This window comes from Triticum aestivum, chromosome 1A, assembly GCF_018294505.1.
Source record: "Triticum aestivum cultivar Chinese Spring chromosome 1A, IWGSC CS RefSeq v2.1, whole genome shotgun sequence".
Lineage (NCBI taxonomy): Eukaryota > Viridiplantae > Streptophyta > Magnoliopsida > Poales > Poaceae > Triticum > Triticum aestivum.
Genome location: NC_057794.1, coordinates 233,854,715 through 233,873,655, shown reverse-complemented (window position 1 = coordinate 233,873,655; position 18,941 = coordinate 233,854,715).

Sequence of the window (18,941 nt, the reverse complement as noted above, 5' to 3'; positions counted from 1 at the left end):
TCCATAATTGCAAACAAAGACATGGATGGATAGAGCACTACAAGATTAACAAAACATCCTTACTGATCATCCTCAAAAGAGGCACGGATCACTAGAAAACAACATGAACATATGGCATATTGAAATAAACAGATCAAGGACTTGGTGGAAATGCTAAGTCCCTGAAATCAGCATTAACGAATGCACCACTTTGCAAGCTTGTGCTAGTCACCACACACATCACAAAAATACATGGATTGCACCTCTGGAAAGATGGCATGGCATATAACAAAACACATGTAGAGCTCAGGGGCTTATCATGCACACAACAATCATGGCAAAAATGACAAATATCTAATTGGAGCAGCAGATCTGACAATTAACTCAAATAGCACTCTTCCAACAGCATCTCGGGTATCAACATGAACTCAAATGAAAATGATGCAATGAGATGAAAAGATGTGCTCTTTGAGACGAACATTTTGATATGCTATAAGCCCAAAACAGAGCTACGGGTGCAAAGTTACGACATGATGAACATGGGCATATGAATTTGGGAATTTCGGGGACTTAGTAGAAATCGACCTCGGGTGAACAGTGGTCAACGGGGGCGGTTCGCGAGGATGACCGGCTCGTCGGCGAAGGTCGCCGGAGACGGCAGGGGCGGCGCCGGCGAGGCAGATCCGGGGCGGATCCGGCCGGATCTCGCCATATCCGGGCGCAAACGCCGAGGAACGGGCCGGGCGGCGAGCTTGGCGAGGTGAAGGTAGCGGCGAGGTGCGGGCGCCGGTGAGATGGCGCAGCAGCACGGAGAACTGCTCCGACCGGCTCGGGCGGCGAGCATCTCCGAGCGGCGGCGCGGCGAGGCGGAGGGAGCCGGGTGGCGGGGTGGCTCCCCAGGCGGCGGTGCGGATCTGGGCCTGCGCGGGCCCCGGATGGGCTCCGCGGGCCGCGGCGGCGGTGGGACGGCGACGGACACGTGGCGTGCGGCGGCGGGTGGACATGTCCGGCCCGGTCGGACACGTCTGGCGGCTGGAGGAGGGAAATGGCTAGGGTTTCGGGGAAAGATCCGAAAGGGAAAAAGAAGGGGTCTATTTATAGAGGTAGAGGGAGCTAGGGAGCTCCAAATGAGGTGCGGTTTTTGGCCACGCGATCGTGATCGAACGACCGAGAGGATGGAAGGGGTTTAGGTGGGTTTTGGGCCAAAATGGAGGGGTGTTGGGCTGCAACACACACGAGGCCTTCTCGGTCCCTCGGTTAACCGTTGGAGTATCAAACGAAGTCCAAATGGTACGAAACTTGACAGGCGGTCTAACGGTAGTAAACCAAGGCCGCTTGGCAAGTCTCGGTCCAATCTGGAAATGTTTAACCCCCACACATGAAAGAAAGGTAGAAATGACCACCAGAGGAGAACAGAGTGCCAGAATGCAAAACGAACAACGGGGAAAATGCTCGGATGCATGAGACGAACATGTATGCAAATGAAATGCACATGATGACATGATATGCAATGCATGACACGCAAGCAATGACAAGGCAACAACAATGAATAACTAGAGAACACATGGCACATCGGTCTCGGGGCGTTACAACACACCACCACTACGAGAGGATCTCGTCCCGAGATCTAGAATGGCACCGGAGGAACAACGGAAGAGAAAAGAGGAGAGGTAAAACTAAGTTGCTTCATTGACAAACGAGTGAACCACGAACCTTGAAGAGGTTGAACAAATTGAAAGATAGCATATAGCGAAGATGAACAAAGTTGAAAACACTCCGTTAGAAAAGAGAGACAAGGAAGAACAACTTCTAATAGCACTCCGGTTGGAAAGTTAAGCAAGACTTGATAAAAAGAAAGAACTTGAGAAGTGGGCACACACTCCGGTTAAATGGATAAGCACATGAAAGAACATGATCTTAGATGAAACGAGATGATTGTTGAAGAAAGCAACATCACAATGCCTCCGGAACAGAAAAGAGAATGGAATGGAATGAACGACGAGAAACAAGATCTTAAGGAGCACGCTTACAACAAATGCTAGAACGGAGTTGTTGGTAAACCAACAAAAAAAAGAATAAGCTTGATATGGTCTTATGGAATACATCTCAAATCATGAGGTGACCACCTGCCACTCACGGGAAAAGAATAGGATTGATATGAACGAGGAGCCGAGAACACCTATTTCACCGGGAGGATAAATGAAGAACTTGGGTCATTGGTAAGCACCGTAAATAGCAACCATCCTTAGGGAAAGCTTTTAGGTGAAACATGACACAAGATAGCTCCGACAAAGATGTTGATGGATTTAAAATACCCCATTCTCGATAACTTGTGAAACATGAAACAACTCAAATTATCAAGAATGATGTAATACCACCTCTATTGGTACGGAAGAAAGAATTGCACTCTGGATGCAAGGTGAAGAATGCTTGAGCTCCTTAGAAAAGAATCTCGATGAACACTTCCAGAAGGAATATAAATCCTTGATGAACCATCATGTAGAACCTTCATGAGAACTCTGGAAATAAAAGAATGGTCAAACGAAAGGAAAGAGAAGTTGAAAACACAAGTTGAATCCTTGTAACGATTTAGATGGATCTTCGTGATAAATAGGGCTTGGAACTTCAGGAAAGAAAAGATAAGGCATCTCGAACTGAGAATATGATATGATGAACCACTCTGGAAAAAGAATTAATCACTTGGATGAAATAAGAATAAGAATTACATTATGCTTATCCTTCACCAATTAAATTGATGACAATCAATGGATTTGGCATACTACTTATTCTCGTAGAAAGGATTAAAAGAGATATATCAAAACTTGAGAAGGTCTTCAACGAACCACCAGTAGAATTGAAATAACGAATAAATTGATGAGGAAGAGAAGTCTGGAACGAACCACCGTAAGAATTAAAATGAACGAAGAAAAGATAAGGACAACACCGGGAAGAATTAGCAAATGAATGAAGAAGCTTGAGAGAATTTAGATACATGAGAACGAAGCGATCACGAGCTGATAAGAGAATACTTGAATTCCCAAACACCATTGAGAAGAAAAGATAATTGATCTTGCTGATGTTGTAATGATCGGATCCACTTAAAGAGAAGCACACTGGTTAAAAAGGATTGACATGACAATCTCGATGAACGAGAAGGATTAGTCTTCACATAGAAATATGAGAACACCGCTTAGAAAAGGTATGGAATCAACACTTGACTTCGAAGCAACTCGAATAGCACAACTCAAAACAAAACAAAGGATTGGCTTGTAGAATAAGCCAGAACAAACATATGATAGAGATTTCGTCTGAAGTTTTTGTGGTGGGGCCTACACGGGCTCGATCGTACATCACCATCATGTACAAGGCAGTGCACATGACATACGAAGCGTCCCCGAGTCGGCATAGCCAAGGACTCTTTAAGACACAACGAGACCACTGTAAAACTGACCGTGAATAGGCGGACCACTAAACGTTGAACCCCAATTTCATATCATACATCTGTCGGAAAGATATCCTAAGAGCTACTTGAATTCCCACTTATAAACTCCCGAGACTTTCCGGTTATGCAATCAGGTGTTGGGGATACAGGGGAAGCATAATATCTCACCCAAATCTAGCAAATCCTACAGCCAGCTGTATCCATCCTTCAACATATAACCGAGAAAAACTTCGGAAACCATCTACCTCAACCTTCAAAAAGCATCCGTTATACAAGTTATGGTGATACTCCCGAACTCCCGCCCCAGTACTGGGTGGCGTCGAGGTTATCTCGCCAACGAACTGCATAAAAGAGATTTTCGATGTCGGCGTACTAAACTCAGGTATTCCAGAACTACAACGATAAAATTGTGACGACAACACCTCGGAGCTCAACTCCCCGGGACACTGCCACAACCCCTAAATGTCAGGAGGCACCAAGAACAATGTTCTCGTCACAAAACCATCGGAACGATTCCAAGATACCCGCGTGATCCTAATTTTTTTAGTGAAATTTGAGAAGAGAAGAGTCAAAACTCTACGTCAGGATGCCTTACCAAAGCGATGAAGGGACTGGGAAGTAAAAAGAATTCCTAAACTCTCTGATATATAATCCCTAAAAGACTCAAAACATTTTCTAGACTCAAACTCGGCCGCTATAAGCCCAAAACAGAGCTACGGGTGCAAAGTTACGACATGATGAACATGGGCATATGAATCTGGGAATTTCGGGGACCTAGTAGAAATCGACCTCGGGTGAACAGTGGTTAACGGGGGCGGTTCGCGAGGATGACCGGCTCGCCGGTGAAGGTCGCCGGATACGGCAGGGGCGGCACTGGCAAGGTAGATCCGGGGCGGATCTGGCCGGCTCTCGCCAGATCCGGGCGCAGATGCCGAGGAACGGGCCGGACGGCGAGCTTGGCGAGGCGAAGGTAGCGGCGAGGTGCGGGCGCCGGTGAGATGGTGCAGCGGCACGAAGAACTGCTCCGGCCGGCTCGGGCCGCGAGCATCTCCGGGCGGCGGCGCGGCGAGGCGGAGGGAGCCGGGCGGCGGGGTTTCTCCCCAGGCGGCGGTGTGGATCTGGGCCCGCGCGGGCCCCGGATGGGCTCCGCGGGCCGCGGCGGCAGTGGGACGGCGGCGTACACGTGGCGTGCAGCGGTTGGGCGCGCGGCGGCGGGCGGACATGTCCGGCCTGGTCGGACACATCCGGCGGCTGGAGGAGGGAGATGGCTAGGGTTTCGGGGAAAGATCCGAAAGCGAAAAAGAAGGGGTCTATTTATAGAGGTAGAGGGAGCTAGGGAGATCCAAATGAGGTGCGGTTTTCGACCATGCGATCATGATCGAACGACCGAGAGGATGGAAGGGGTTTAGGTGGGTTTTGGGCCAAAATGGAGGGGTGTTGGGCTGCAACACACACGAGGCCTTCTCGGTCCCTCGGTTAACCGTTGGAGTATCAAACGAAGTCCAAATGGTACGAAACTTGACAGGCGGTCTAACGGTAGTAAACCAAGGCCGCTTGGCAAGTCTCGGTCCAATCCGGAAATGTTTAACCCCCAGACATGAAAGAAAGGTAGAAATGACCAACGGAGGAGAACGGAGCGCCGGAATGCAAAACGGACAACGGGGAAAATGCGCGGATGCATGAGACGAACATGTATGCAAATGAAATGCACATGATGACATGATATGCAATGCATGACATGCAAGAAATGACAAGGCAACAACAATTAATAACTAGAGAACACCTGGCACATCGGTCTCGGGGTCTTACATGGTCAACTATAACGAAACAACACAAAGGACAAGATCTTCATCGAGCTCCTCCTGAGCTTGGTTGCGTCATCTGCACGGTATCCTCGGCACCTACAAGCTGGTTTTGGAAGTATCTGTGAGTCACGAGGACTCAGCAATCTTGCACCCTTGCGATCAAGACTATTTAAGCTTATGGGTAAGGTAAAGGTATGAGGTGGAGCGGCAGCAAGCGACTGGCATATAAGGTGGCTGACATACGCAAATGAGAGCGAGAAGAGAAGGCAAAGCACGATCGAGAAACTATGATCAAGATGTGATCCTAGAACAACCTACGTCAAGCATAACTCCAACACCGTGTTCACTTCCCGGACTCCGCCGGAAAGAGACCATCACGGTTACACACGCGGTTGATGCATTTTAATTAAGGTCAACTTCAGGTTTTCTACAACCGGACGTTAACAAATTCCCATCTGCCCATAACCGCGGGCACATCTTTCGAAAGTTCAAATCCCTGCAGGGGAGTCCCAACTTAGCCCATGTAACGCCCCAGACACACCCGTCGGTGGTCGTTACTCCTGGCAGGATCTAGACTGGCCCCACAGATCAATACTAGTCTTTTCTGCACACTTTGTCCTCACTCATGCGCACCCGGGAGCAACTTCCCGGTCGGTCACCCATCCTGACACTACTCCAAGATGAGCACGCTTAACTTTGGAGTTCTGTCCCAATGGGCTCGCGGAAAAGAAGGAATTCCTTATTGATATGAGTAGTCTATCACCCCTAATAAGCCAGGCCATCACATACACCCCCACTTAGAGGAACCGACGTCCTCGTCGGGCCACAGGAACGTTCCCTCTTGGCACATACGTCTATGCATCCAGTTTGGTACATGTGTCATGTCGTGTGCCACGACGGGTCACAAATGTCATGAACAACATGGTCGCACACCTGTCTGCAAACATCCGTGTAATCGCAAGGGTCGACTCTGATACCAACTTGTAACACCACGGACACACCCGCCGGTGGTCGTTACTCCTGGCGGGATCTAGACTGGCCCCACAGATCAATACTAGTCTTTTCTACACACTTTGTCCTCACTCATGCGCACCCGGGAGCAACTTCCCGGCCGGTCACCCATCCTGACACTACTCCAAGATGAGCACGCTTAACTTTGGAGTTCTGTCCGAATGGGCTCCCGGAAAAGAAGGAATTCCTTATTGATATGAGTAGTCTATCACCCCTAATAAGCCAGGCCATCACAGCCCATGACAAGCTCTCATGGTCAACGAAGGATATACCTTCTCCCGAGACATTCCGATCAGACTCGGTATCCCGGTTCTACAAGACAACTTCAACAAGTTAAAACAAATCCAGCAACACCACCCAAATGTGCCGACAAATCCTGATAGGAGCTGCACATATCTCGTTCTCAGGGCACACTCAGATGAGACATCCTACGAGTAAAACCAAACCTCAAGTTGCCCCGAGGTGGCCCCGCGGTCTGCTTGGTCGGACCAACACTCAGAGGAGCACTGGCCCAGGGGGGTTTAAATAAAGATGACCCTTGAGTCCGCGAAACCCAAGGGAAAAAGGGCTAGGTGGCGAATGGTAAAACCAAAGTTGGGCATTGCTGAAAGAGTTTTATTCAAGGCGAACTATCAAGGGGTTCCCATTATTACCCTACCGCGTAAGGAACGCAAAATCCGGGAACATAACACCGATATGACGGAAACTAGGGCGACAAGAGTGGAACAAAACACTAGGCAAAAGGCCGAGCCTTCCACCCTTTACCAAGTATATAGATGCATTAATTAAATAAGAGATATTGTGATATCCCAACAAGTAAACATGTTCCAACAAGGAACAACATCTCCATGTTCCAACAAGGAACAAACTTCAATCTTCACCTGCAACTAACAACGCTATAAGAGGGGCTGAGCAAAGCGGTAACATAGCCAAACAACGGTTTGCTAGGACAAGGTGGGTTAGAGGCTTGGTTCACAATATGGGAGGCATGATAAGCAAGTGGTAGGTATCGCAGCATAGGCATAGCAAAAGAGCGAGCAACTAGCAAGCAAAGACAGAAGTGATTTCGAGGGTATGGTCATCTTGCCTAAGATCCCGCAAGGAAGAAGAACGAGTCCATGAAGAAGACAACGGACGTCGTCGAACGAATCCTCACAACACGACATTACCGGAAACAACCCGAAGAAGCAACACCGGGAAGAAGCAAACAACATAGTAAACAACCACCACATAATCAAGGCATGATGCACAATCAAGCATGATGCATGTATGATTTAAATATGCATGGCAAAGCAAAGTGCACAAACCATCCTACAAATTAAGTGGAGCTCAATATGCAACGGGTTGCATATTGACGGAACACCACATCAATTATTTAGTTCTCTCTCGTTTATGTACCCCAACAATATTAAATGTTGTTAGCATGGCAAGGGGTGAAGCGAAACAAAACTACCTATCTAGGCAAGTTTAAATGAGGCCGGAAACAACAAACAACAATTCTGGTAAATCCCCACATGCATTAGTAATTAGGTGCAAGAACAATTTAAGGCGTCTTAATGTTGTTAACATGATGTAGATGACATGCTCAAGTTTTATGCAATTTTAAGAAAAGTTGACAAGAGCATATTAAGAAGCATTTGTCAACGTGGCGGAAATGAAAAGGGGAGCCACGACAACGATAACGAAATGGTGCCACGGCAATGTTCCGGTTCCGGTAACTCGATTGAGATGTCGGTGCAAAGAAAGTGCGGCGGGAGCGTGACATTCGATAGAAGGTGGGGTGCTCCTGGTTACCGGGTTCCCACATGACGGTGACAAGGTAAAAGAGGGCAACATGCACCGACAAATCGAGCACGGTGCAAGCACGAGCATCTCATACATCAGACATGCATCCGTTCATGGCGGTCGTCTCGGGGTTATACCTTCGAAGCGTGCGTTATCGGAGTGGTTCGGGTCAAGCGGTGTAGTCGTTCACGATCGTCGTGGGAAGTAGTGGTACTCGGCGATGGTAGTCGTTCACATTCTTTGTTGTACAATCTTCCGTAGATATTCGGGTTCACGATGAGGGACTTGACGTCCACGGTTTCTTTGCGGGGTGACGGTAGTGGTTCTCGTATCGTCGTGGTACTTGGCGATTTCGGAGACGGCGGAAGACGAACTTGACGGTCTCGTTGACATAGTACTTGGCGTAATCCCTGGTTCAGTGATCGTTTTAGGCGTCGGACGTCGAGGTCTCCGGCCGTAGTGGTACTTGGTGAATCCCGAAATGGTCTTGACATCTTCGCGCATAGTGGTACTTGTGAAGAGGTACTCGACGGCCGTCTCGTAGACGTTCACATGTCTTCGGTGACACCAGGATACATCTTGGCGGTCTCATCTCGGTCTTCAATCCCAAAATGAAGCAAGGCAAAGACTCTGGTGTGGTGGTACTTGGCGAACCGAAACATGCAACCCCGGTCATCGATGGGAGGCGGGCAACGAAGCAGCAGCAACATGGGGGCAGCGACGGCGGCCGAACGGCGAAGCAGCACGGCGGCATCTCACGGCAAGCCTCTACAGCCACGGCAGAGGACGAGGCAAGGGGCGGCCTCCATGAGGGACCTCCTGTCCCAGGCGCAGCAGCGGGGGCTTCGGCCTAGGTGGTCGAGGACGCGCTGCCGGAGAGGAAGGAGGGAGGCGACGACGTGCTTGAGGGAGGGGACGAGGCCGGCGCTGGATTCCGGCGGGATCGAGTGAGGAGCAGGCGGCGGCTCTCTTGACGCGCAGCTGCGCAGGCACCAGGCGGAGGAGACGAACGGCAGCAGCCTGCTGGGGCGCCAGCGGCAGTCTCGAGAAGGAGAAGGGGATGCTTGGCGCGGTGGAGGAGGAAGGAGGCAGAGAAGGGAGATGGGGGATCGGGTGCAGGGAAAGAAGGAGATGAGTGAGAGGAAAGGTTCGATGGGGAGAGGGCGAGGGGATCGAGATGCGGGAGTCAGGCTCCCTGGCGGCGCGAGGGGAGAGGAGATGGAGGAGGGGATCGGGCCTAGGTTTAGGTTAGGTTAGGTGGGCTTCTGCTAGGAGGCCCAAGTGGCTAGAGGCCTTGCTGGGCTCCTCTCTCCATTCTTTTTCTTTTAGAAAACAAACTAGAGAAGGAGAAGGAAAATAAAGAGAAGGTAGGGGCGGAATCTGGGCAGGAGGACAATTTTCTCGGACTCATAAAAATATGCAAGGTTCGTGAAAATTAGAAGTGGCAAGATCGGAAGATATGAATGCAAACTAATTTGAATTTAATCAAATGGTTTGAACTAGGGCTAGGGTTTTGAAGTGCCCAGAAATGTTGAGAATTTAGGTGGAGCTCGGGGAAGTGATGAAAGAAATTACAGGAAAAGTTTGGGGACCAAACTTGAAGCTGAAAAAGGCATGTGATAAATTGCAAGTGTGTTATAGGTGATTCCGAAAATGGAATATTTAAGATAGCTCCCTAATATCGGGAGGATAATGTTATAAAGAGAAGTCACTCTTCCCTCAATTTAAATGGATCAAAGATCCACACAAATTATTTAGTTGAGATGCAAAAAGACTTATGACATGATGATATGATGACATGATGCAACGAACCAGAACGAATCACCCGACAACACTCGGAAACATGGAAGGCATCTGAAGCTCCGGTCTTGGGGCGTCACAGAGTATTACAAGAGTTGATCTACCACGAGACCGGAGAGGCTAAACCCTAGAAGCTAGCCTGTGGTATGATTGTTGTTGTCCTACGGACTAAAACCCTCCAGTTTATATGGAGACCGGGGGGGCTAGGGTTACACAAAGTCGGTTACAAGGGAGGAGATCTACATATCTGTACGGCTAAGCTTGCCTTCCACGCAAAGGAGAGTCCAACCCGGACACGGGACGAAGTCTTCAATCTTGTATCTTCATAGTCCAATAGTCCGGCCAAGGGATATAGTCCGGTTGTCCGAGGACCCCCTAATCCAGGACTCCCTTAGTCCCGTCTTTCGATGAGATGGTAGTTATCATTTTGGAGGAAGTCGACTTTGATGATCCGACTACGAATGTGTGAGGACGTCGCGCCTTAGCAATCGCTAAACCAACTTCGAGAGGTTATTGACCACGCCGGAGCATGATCAACCTGACCACGAAGATCTGTTTCCTACAGGCAAACGAAGAAAAAGCAAGAAACTAAGATTACAATCTGGATATTGTGAATATAAGAGGAAAGCTTTATTGATCAAAGTGGGGTTTTGTGACGCCTTTTGTCTGGTCGTTGAACACAAACGAAGTACGCGAAGTTGCAGCTATGGCGAACTTTGATCTAAACAAAACCCCAAAGTCTAAACGATGCCCTAAGGGTTGTATATATGGAGGAGAGAGGGGGGATTTCGTGGCCCTTGGAGAAGAGGTCCGAAACCAACCCTAACTCTTGTTTTCCCACACATACGGACTCTAAAAACAAGCTATAATCAAGTATTTTGAAATTACACGGGCCTGGCCCCAAAATAAGGTGACGCAGTACCTAGAACAGCCTCTGGACGAATTTTATGAAGTGGCATCTTGTATATTTCGTCCAAGGCTTCATGCACTCATTATGGTGGCTTCGAAGTCCTGGAATCATCACTTGTAACTCCGTTCTTGTTTCCCTTGTGCATGCCATCATCTCCATGCTTGAACTTGCTCCAAGGTTCATCTTTCTTGTCCAAGATAGGCCCTTCATTTGTAAGCAAAACAAATGTATCCAATTTAGGAAGCATCATATTCTCATGAACATTAGAATCGGTACCAAGAAACCAAAGTACCTGATAATTCAATTGGCGTGCACGAGATCTAGTATTGGTCCAGTATGTATATCAGCAGGGGCTATGGGTGTAACAATGGTATTGATGTCCTCATTAAAGGCCAAAGCTTCTCCACCCCAAGCTCACTTTGCGATGACCAAGCTCCATGAGAACGAGCATCAGGCTAGTACCACCATGATGTCCAAACCCGACGAGCTCCAAGACGATGCTCCCAAGTTCGACTTCACTGCCATCCCTCTTTGTGGCATTGATGATGCCGAGTCTTCTTTGACTCTTTTTCAAGATGGTGCAGCGACGACTACGACTACGAAGACAATCAAGGACCAAGCTTTGGAGGCGAGCGACATGGTGACGAGCAAGGATGATGCTTCCATCTTAGGAGGCGAGAGTGATGATGTGCCATCTTCGGCCTTCATCCATGACGACGGTGATGAGATGGTTGAGCATGGGATTTTCCCTTCGACCACGGCGACATATGATGACTTGAGTGACTTTAGCCACCATATTGAGAGTGAGAGTGACCTCACCACTAGCCCCATATATGATGTGTTGCCACAATTCCCATGTGAAGAGAGCCATAACCCCCACCACTTGAGTGAGATGAGTGACTCCACTATATGTGAGTTTGAGTGTACCTATTTTCAGGGAGTGAGTGAACCACCACATAGAGAGAGTGTGATAGTTGATAGGGCATGTGAGGCCATTTGTATTTCTAACAACTTGACCTCTACCTCTATTATGTCTTCTCATTTGGTGCTAGGTCCCATATATGATGACGCGCCGATTCACGACGACTACGTCCTCCCTTTGGACAAGACGATGGCCATGGTGGAATATGATGCACCCCCACATGGTTCCATCAAGATGAAGATGACCACCATTTGGTCTTTCCCACCTCACCTACACCACTTGAGTGGAATGAGAACGGTAACATAGGTGAAGGTGATGCTCTAGTCCCACTAGTGGACATTCTTGACAATTATTGCTTGCATGATGTTGATCCACCTAGTACCATGATTCATGCTAATGCGACTTCCACATGCAATGATTTACCCATTTATGATGAGTATGCTGATTGCCATGTGGAGTCCATTAGTTGTGATGCCGTGTTACATAGGATTTCTTGTGATCATTCTTTTGGTCACATCATGTTTGACAATCCGCTTGACTTGTCATATGCTTTGCATGAGATCAATCATATGTCATATTTGCAATCTCTTCATAGTGACTATGCATATGCTATTAAAATTAACCCAATTTGCACTTATGGCATAGATGACAAGCCCATGGTTATTGGCATTTTTTTCTTGTGATGATACTGGTATGCTCCCTTTGCATCATTTATCTCATATGACATGCCATGACCACCTAGCATCGGATATGCATTGTTTTAGATGTTGTCCATTTTCTCCATATGATGTTTCCAATATTGCTCATGAGGAGACCCCCATAGTTTCCTCATACATTTAGGAGATTTTGATCCATCCCATTCATTGCATGATCCCAATAATTGTGTGCACCATATGCTTCCCATGAATAAATATACTTTTGATGTGCCATATACTAGTATGCTCAATTTGCATCCCCATCGTGTTATACATAACAACTATTCTTTCATGATGGATGACATATTTTTATACCATGCATCAAATTTCTTTGAGCGATGCTTATCTTGTGCTAACACTCACATGCACATACACATCATGATGGATGATGTATACATTTACCATGCGCACAATTTCTTTGGTTTGTGTCTCTTTTGTGTAGGTACCCATGAATACTTGTCAACCTCACAATCCCATGAGTTGACAAAATGAGCTCTAGAGAGCAACGATGATTTGGGATCCCATGGATTGCCTTTCCCACCGCTCCCTTCACGCGAAGTCTTCGCGCATTTCTTGTACATGGCCCTCACTTGGCTATGGGTTGTTGTCCATTATATATCCTTTGCCCATCTTGACATGTTCACTTTGCATGATATGCTCATTCCTATGCTTTTGCCATGCATTTGTGACCCATGCTTTGCATTACACATGATGATTGATTCTAATACTTGTATGTGTATTTGCAAGCTTGGTGGAGATATCACTTGTCATTGCCATGTTTGCTTTGTGCCCCATGCCTATGATGATACTATGATCTTGCTTTGTGTTCGTGCTTGCGATATGTCATGTGCATTGACTATGCCTATTATTTGCTCTCATGACATGATTGCCATGAGTTACTCTAGTATGTTGCATCTTTGCACTACTAGCTTGCACGACTTGATTACTATGTTTGCTTGCCTTGTTGCATCACCGATGATTCAAACTTGCTCGCTTCATGCGGTTGATGACAACCATCTACATGCTTTGCACGACATGATTGTTATTGCTTCTTGTCATATATCTCCATGTGTTGCCTTTCTCATGTTAGAAAATTTGCCATGTATTGAGTGCAACAATGATTCTAATCTTGCTCATGAGATTTCCCCCATAGCATTCTCACATATATTTGGAGATTTTGACATATTTCTTGTGAAGCATGCTTGCCTTACCTATTTGCACCATATTCATTGTGCCATGAATATTGCCATTGTTTATTCATGCACTTGTTCTTCTAAGGGAAAATTTTGTTTTTGCCACTCTAGATTTTGCCAATTTTCCTTATGCCACTCTAGATTTTGACATTTCACTTTTGCCACTCTTAGCTTTTGACAATTATCACAATTGCCATTCCGTGGCAAAAGTAGAATAATTTTATTTCATTTTTGCCACTCTTAGCTTTTGAAATGTATCACAATCGCCACTCCGAAATTTTTGCTTTTGCCACCGGAATGGCAATTCAGATAATTGTCAAAAACTAAGAGTGGCAAAAGTGAAATGTCAAAATCTAGAGTGGCATAAGGAAAATTGGCAAAATCTAGAGTGGCAAAAACAAAATTTTCCCTTCTTCTAATGGTTATGTGCAAGAGAAGAGAACCATCATGATGGATGATGCGTTTATCTACCATGCGCATACGTTGTTTGTTTTGTTGTGTGCATGTGTAGGATACTTGGACTTCGTGTTGACTTCCACTTCACGCGAGTTGACCATTCGAGCTCTTGAGAGCGGGGCTCATACATTCTACCATGACTCACTTGTACACCAAATTTCCTACCAATTCGGCATTGTGAAGAATGCACAAGGACATGCTTTCAAGGCGACATCCTTCTTGAGCTAGGATATTGTGGATACTTCATGTGTTGTTTGCACTGTTTGCACGAATGTTCGAGATATTGCTTTGACCCATGATTTCCACATTTCCATGCCTCATGACATATATACCTTGTGTGTTGCATCCAATTCTTGGATTACTTGCTCCTATGATATGATTGGTTGCAACTGTTGGGGAATGTAGTAATTTCAAAAAATTTCCTACGCACACGCAAGATCATGGTGATGCATAGCAATGAGAGGGGAGAGTGTTATCTACGTACCCTCGTAGACCGACAGCGGAAGCGTTATGACAACGCGGTTGATTTAGTCGTACGTCTTCATGGACCGACCGATCAAGCACCGAAACTATGGCACCTCCGAGTTCTAGCACACGTTCAACTCGATGGCGATCCCCGGACTCTGATCCAGCAAAGTGTCGAGGAAGAGTTCCGTTAGCACGACGGCGTGGTGACAATCTTGATGTTCTACCGTCGCAGGGCTTCGCCTAAGCACCGCTACAATATTATCGAGGATTATGGTGGAGGGGGGCACCGCACACGGCTAAGAGAATGATCTCCAATATCAACTTGTGTGTCTAGAGGTGCCCCCTGCCCCCGTATATAAAGGATCAAGGGGGAGGGGCGGCCGGCCAGGAGGAGGCGTGCCAGGGAGGAGTCCTACTCCTACCGGGAGTAGGACTCTCTCCTTTTTCCTTGTCCAACTAGGAGAGGGGGAAGGAAGGGAGAGAGGAGAGGAAGTAAAGGGGGGCGCTGCCCCCCTCCTAGTCCAATTCGGACTAGAGGGGGAGGGGGCGCGCGGCCTGCCCTGGCCGCCCCTCCTCTTCTCCACTTTGGGCCCATGAGGCCCATTAACCCCCCCCCCCCGGGTGGGGGGGGGGGGTTCCGGTAACCCCCCGGTACTCCGGTTTTATCCGAAACTTCTCCGGAACACTTCCGGTGTCCGAATATAGCCGTCCAATATATCAATCTTTATGTCTCGACCATTTTGAGAATCCTCGTCATGTCCGTGATCACATCCGGGACTCCGAACAATCTTCGGTACATCAAAATATATAAACTCATAATGAAACTATCATCGTAATGTTAAGCGTGCGGACCCTACGAGTTCGAGAACAATGTAGACATGACCGAGACACGTCTCCAGTCAATAACCAATAGCGGAACCTGGATGCTCATATTGGCTCCTACATATTCTACGATGATCTTTATCGGTCAGACCGCATAACAACATACGTTGTTCCCTTTGTCATCGGTATGTTACTTGCCCGAGATTCGATCGTCGGTATCTCAATACCTAGTTCAATCTCATTACCGGCAAGTCTCTTTACTCGTTTCGTAATACATCATCTCGCAACTAACTCATTAGTTTCAATGCTTGCAAGGCTTATGTGATGTGCATTACCGAGAGGGCCCAGAGATACCTCTCCGACAATCGGAGTGACAAATCCTAATCTCGAAATACGCCAACCCAACATGTACCTTTGGAGACACCTGTAGAGCTCCTTTATAATCACCCAGTTACGTTGTGACGTTTGCTAGCACACAAAGTGTTCCTCCAGCAAATGGGAGTTGCATAATCTCATAGTCATAGGAACATGTATAAGTCATGAAGAAAGCAATAGCAACATACTAAACGATCGGGTGCTAAGCTAATGGAATGGGTCATGTCAATCACATCATTCGCCTAATGATGTGATCCCGTTAATCAAATGACAACACATGTCTATGGTTAGGAAACATAACCATCTTCGATTAACGAGATAGTCAAGTAGAGGCATACTAGTGACGTTTAGTTTGTCTATGTATTCACACAAGTATTATGTTTCCGGTTAATATAATTCTAGCATGAAAAATAAACATTTATCATGATATAAGGAAATAAAATAATAACTTTATTGCCTCTAGGCCATATTTCCTTCAACAACAATGTCAATTCTTCACATATGCCATGTCCCATTGCGTGTCACATGATTGACTTGATTGCCTCACACATGATGACAAATTGCTCCTTCTATTGTGTTGAGTGCCAAACGATATTCACTACACCCCATGCACATTATGCTTGGATTGTCTTGCACTTGACCCATGTGTTTAGACACTTCATTTTATTTGGTGTTGTGAATGATTCCTATGCCTACCATAGACCTTTCATTGAGCAATTTGTGAATGCTTGCTATGAACTTGAGGTAGATGCTTATTATCTTGTCACACATATTTGCATCACTAACTCACGTTTACATGCTTGTCTCCATGATTTCTTTGCTTATGCTCAATTTATGTGCTTACATGCCATGTCACAATCCTTTGTCACACCATATGCTTTGCATGATGACGACACTTGTTGGGTGAATCACCGCTTGAATGCTTGGTTTTGCACTAACGCTACACACATTTGTTTTTCCAAGTGTTTGTTGTCTTTTCTCCTTTTGAAGGAATCCCAAGATGGTGCGACATTAGAGAGTGCCCATTTTGAGATTCAAGATGACGAGAACATGGTGATCGACCACTCCTACACGGTGACGCCATATCTTTCCCATGGTGATTTGGATTTCGATCCGAGTTCGGATCTTTCCCAAGGGGGAGGAGATGATGTGGAGCATCCTATGGACATCACCATGTCAAGAGTTCATTCGGCAAGTGACACATGCGACATCTACTTCACATACATAAAGGTGAATCCTCTCCTTTACACGTGCTCACTTGACCCCTTCGAGGATGGTATACTACTTGACCCCCCATCATGCATGCATAGGTATTATCGGAGCTTCATGAATGTCGAGCAGGAGTGCAAGCGCCAAGGAACAACTACACCATCCGTGAGGGAAGCAGGAAAAGAAGGAAGAAGAATCCTGGACAAGTTTCTGGAAAGCCCGGGACTTCCGGCCGCTGCCCAGAACTTCCGGCCCAGGAACTTCCGGCCCTGCCTGTGCGCAGAGACTCGGGCCAAGGCCCATCTACCCTTTCGCCCCTCACTTACCCCTTCGTGGCCACTACTATATATACTCATCCCCCTCCTCTCCATTTCAGGGATAGCAAAGTAGTAGCTCATTAGAGATAGAGCTTTGCTCATCCATATCGGATCTACTCCACGAGAGAGACCGAAGCCTCTACGGAGAAGATCCACCTTGGATTCAAGACCCATCATGGGAAGATCACCTTGTGGATTCAAGACCTCCTCTACAGAGAAGAACCGACTACCCTATGTATCGTCCTTTGTTGGATTTGGACCATGTATCCTTTTGTGTTTCGAGGATCTAGCACATGTGTGACCGTTCTCGTTGGTTTGAGTGATTCTCTCATGTTTCCCCTCGTGTTTCCCTTCTTGTTTCCCCTTGTGTTCTTCGTGTTCTTCACGGGATCCACTCCTTTCGTGAAAGATCGGCCCTCTAGGGTTCCACCCTACATCATCTTGGTATCATGGGCCACGTTGATCACGATTTCGGAGCCTCCCCTCATTGCTTTCTAGCCTAATTTTGTTGTGTCCCTAAATTCGAAAATCCCCACCAAAAATAGCCCCAATTTTTTTGTGATTTGTTGGTTTGACGAAGTTTTGTTGGATTTGATCCATAGATTTGCTTGGTTTCAAGTGGATCTAGCATCTCCCCAAGTTTCCCCATCTTTCATCCATGAAATCCCCTCTATTTTGACCCTGAAAATCGAGCCAAATTTACGGACGTCCGACAGGCACCGGACGTCTGGACCCTTGGGAGCCTCCGGACGACCGGTGACTCCCGGACGCCCGACGCCTGTGCGCTTCCATGTGTTGGGCCGCAGCCCATGTATCCCCCACTTCGCCCCCTTTTGCACCAAGACTATATATAGACTTCCTATTCCTGCTAGCTAGGGTTAGCAAAGGATTAGCTCATATATCGTGTGGGAGCTTTGCTCATCCACTTGGTTACCTTCTCCTCAGAGATAGAGCCTCCACGGGGAAGATCCCCCAAGCGGATTCAAGACCCCTTTATGGGAAGAACCTCAAGACCTCCTCTCGGAGAAGACCGGCTACCTTTGTATCATCCTTAGTTGTCTGTGGATTGTGTGTTCTCTTATGTACTCGAGGATCTAACACATGTGTGACTATTTGTTGTTGGTTTAGTGTTTCTCTTGTGTTCCCACCATGTTTTCCCTCGTTTCCCTCCTCGTGTTCTTCGTGTTCTTCGCGGGATCCGCTCCTTTAGTGAAAGATCGGCCGATTAGGGTTCCTGCCCTACATCATCTTGGTATCTAGAGCCACGTTGATTGCGATTTCAAAGAGATAAGTGGGGTAATGTAATGTACACGGAAACACACACGCAAGGAGATGAGTGGGGTTGGGCAACCAAGGATGAGCCAAAATGTGGAATCCACAAAAATGCTCTTGTTGCACAACACTAGAGAGACGCTAGCACGATTGCACAACAGGCGGATACAAGACTTGTGCATAACCTACTAAGAAAAAATGCAACGACTTCTATCCCAAGTATGCTCTATGCAAGGTGTTTCTATGATATGATCCAAGATGATTGAGTGTGACAATCTTAATGTTGTATGATTCTATGGTTCTTTCTTAACAGCTCTTTGCTTATCTTTCCTTTTTGCTTAAAAGCTTGTTTGGCTCTTTGATGTTGGAGCTCTTTTCTCATGCAATGCTTCATGAACCAAGACAACAATTGTGTATGCGATGACAACCTTGTGACACAAGAGATGATACCAAGATATGCAACAATGATGTATGTATGCT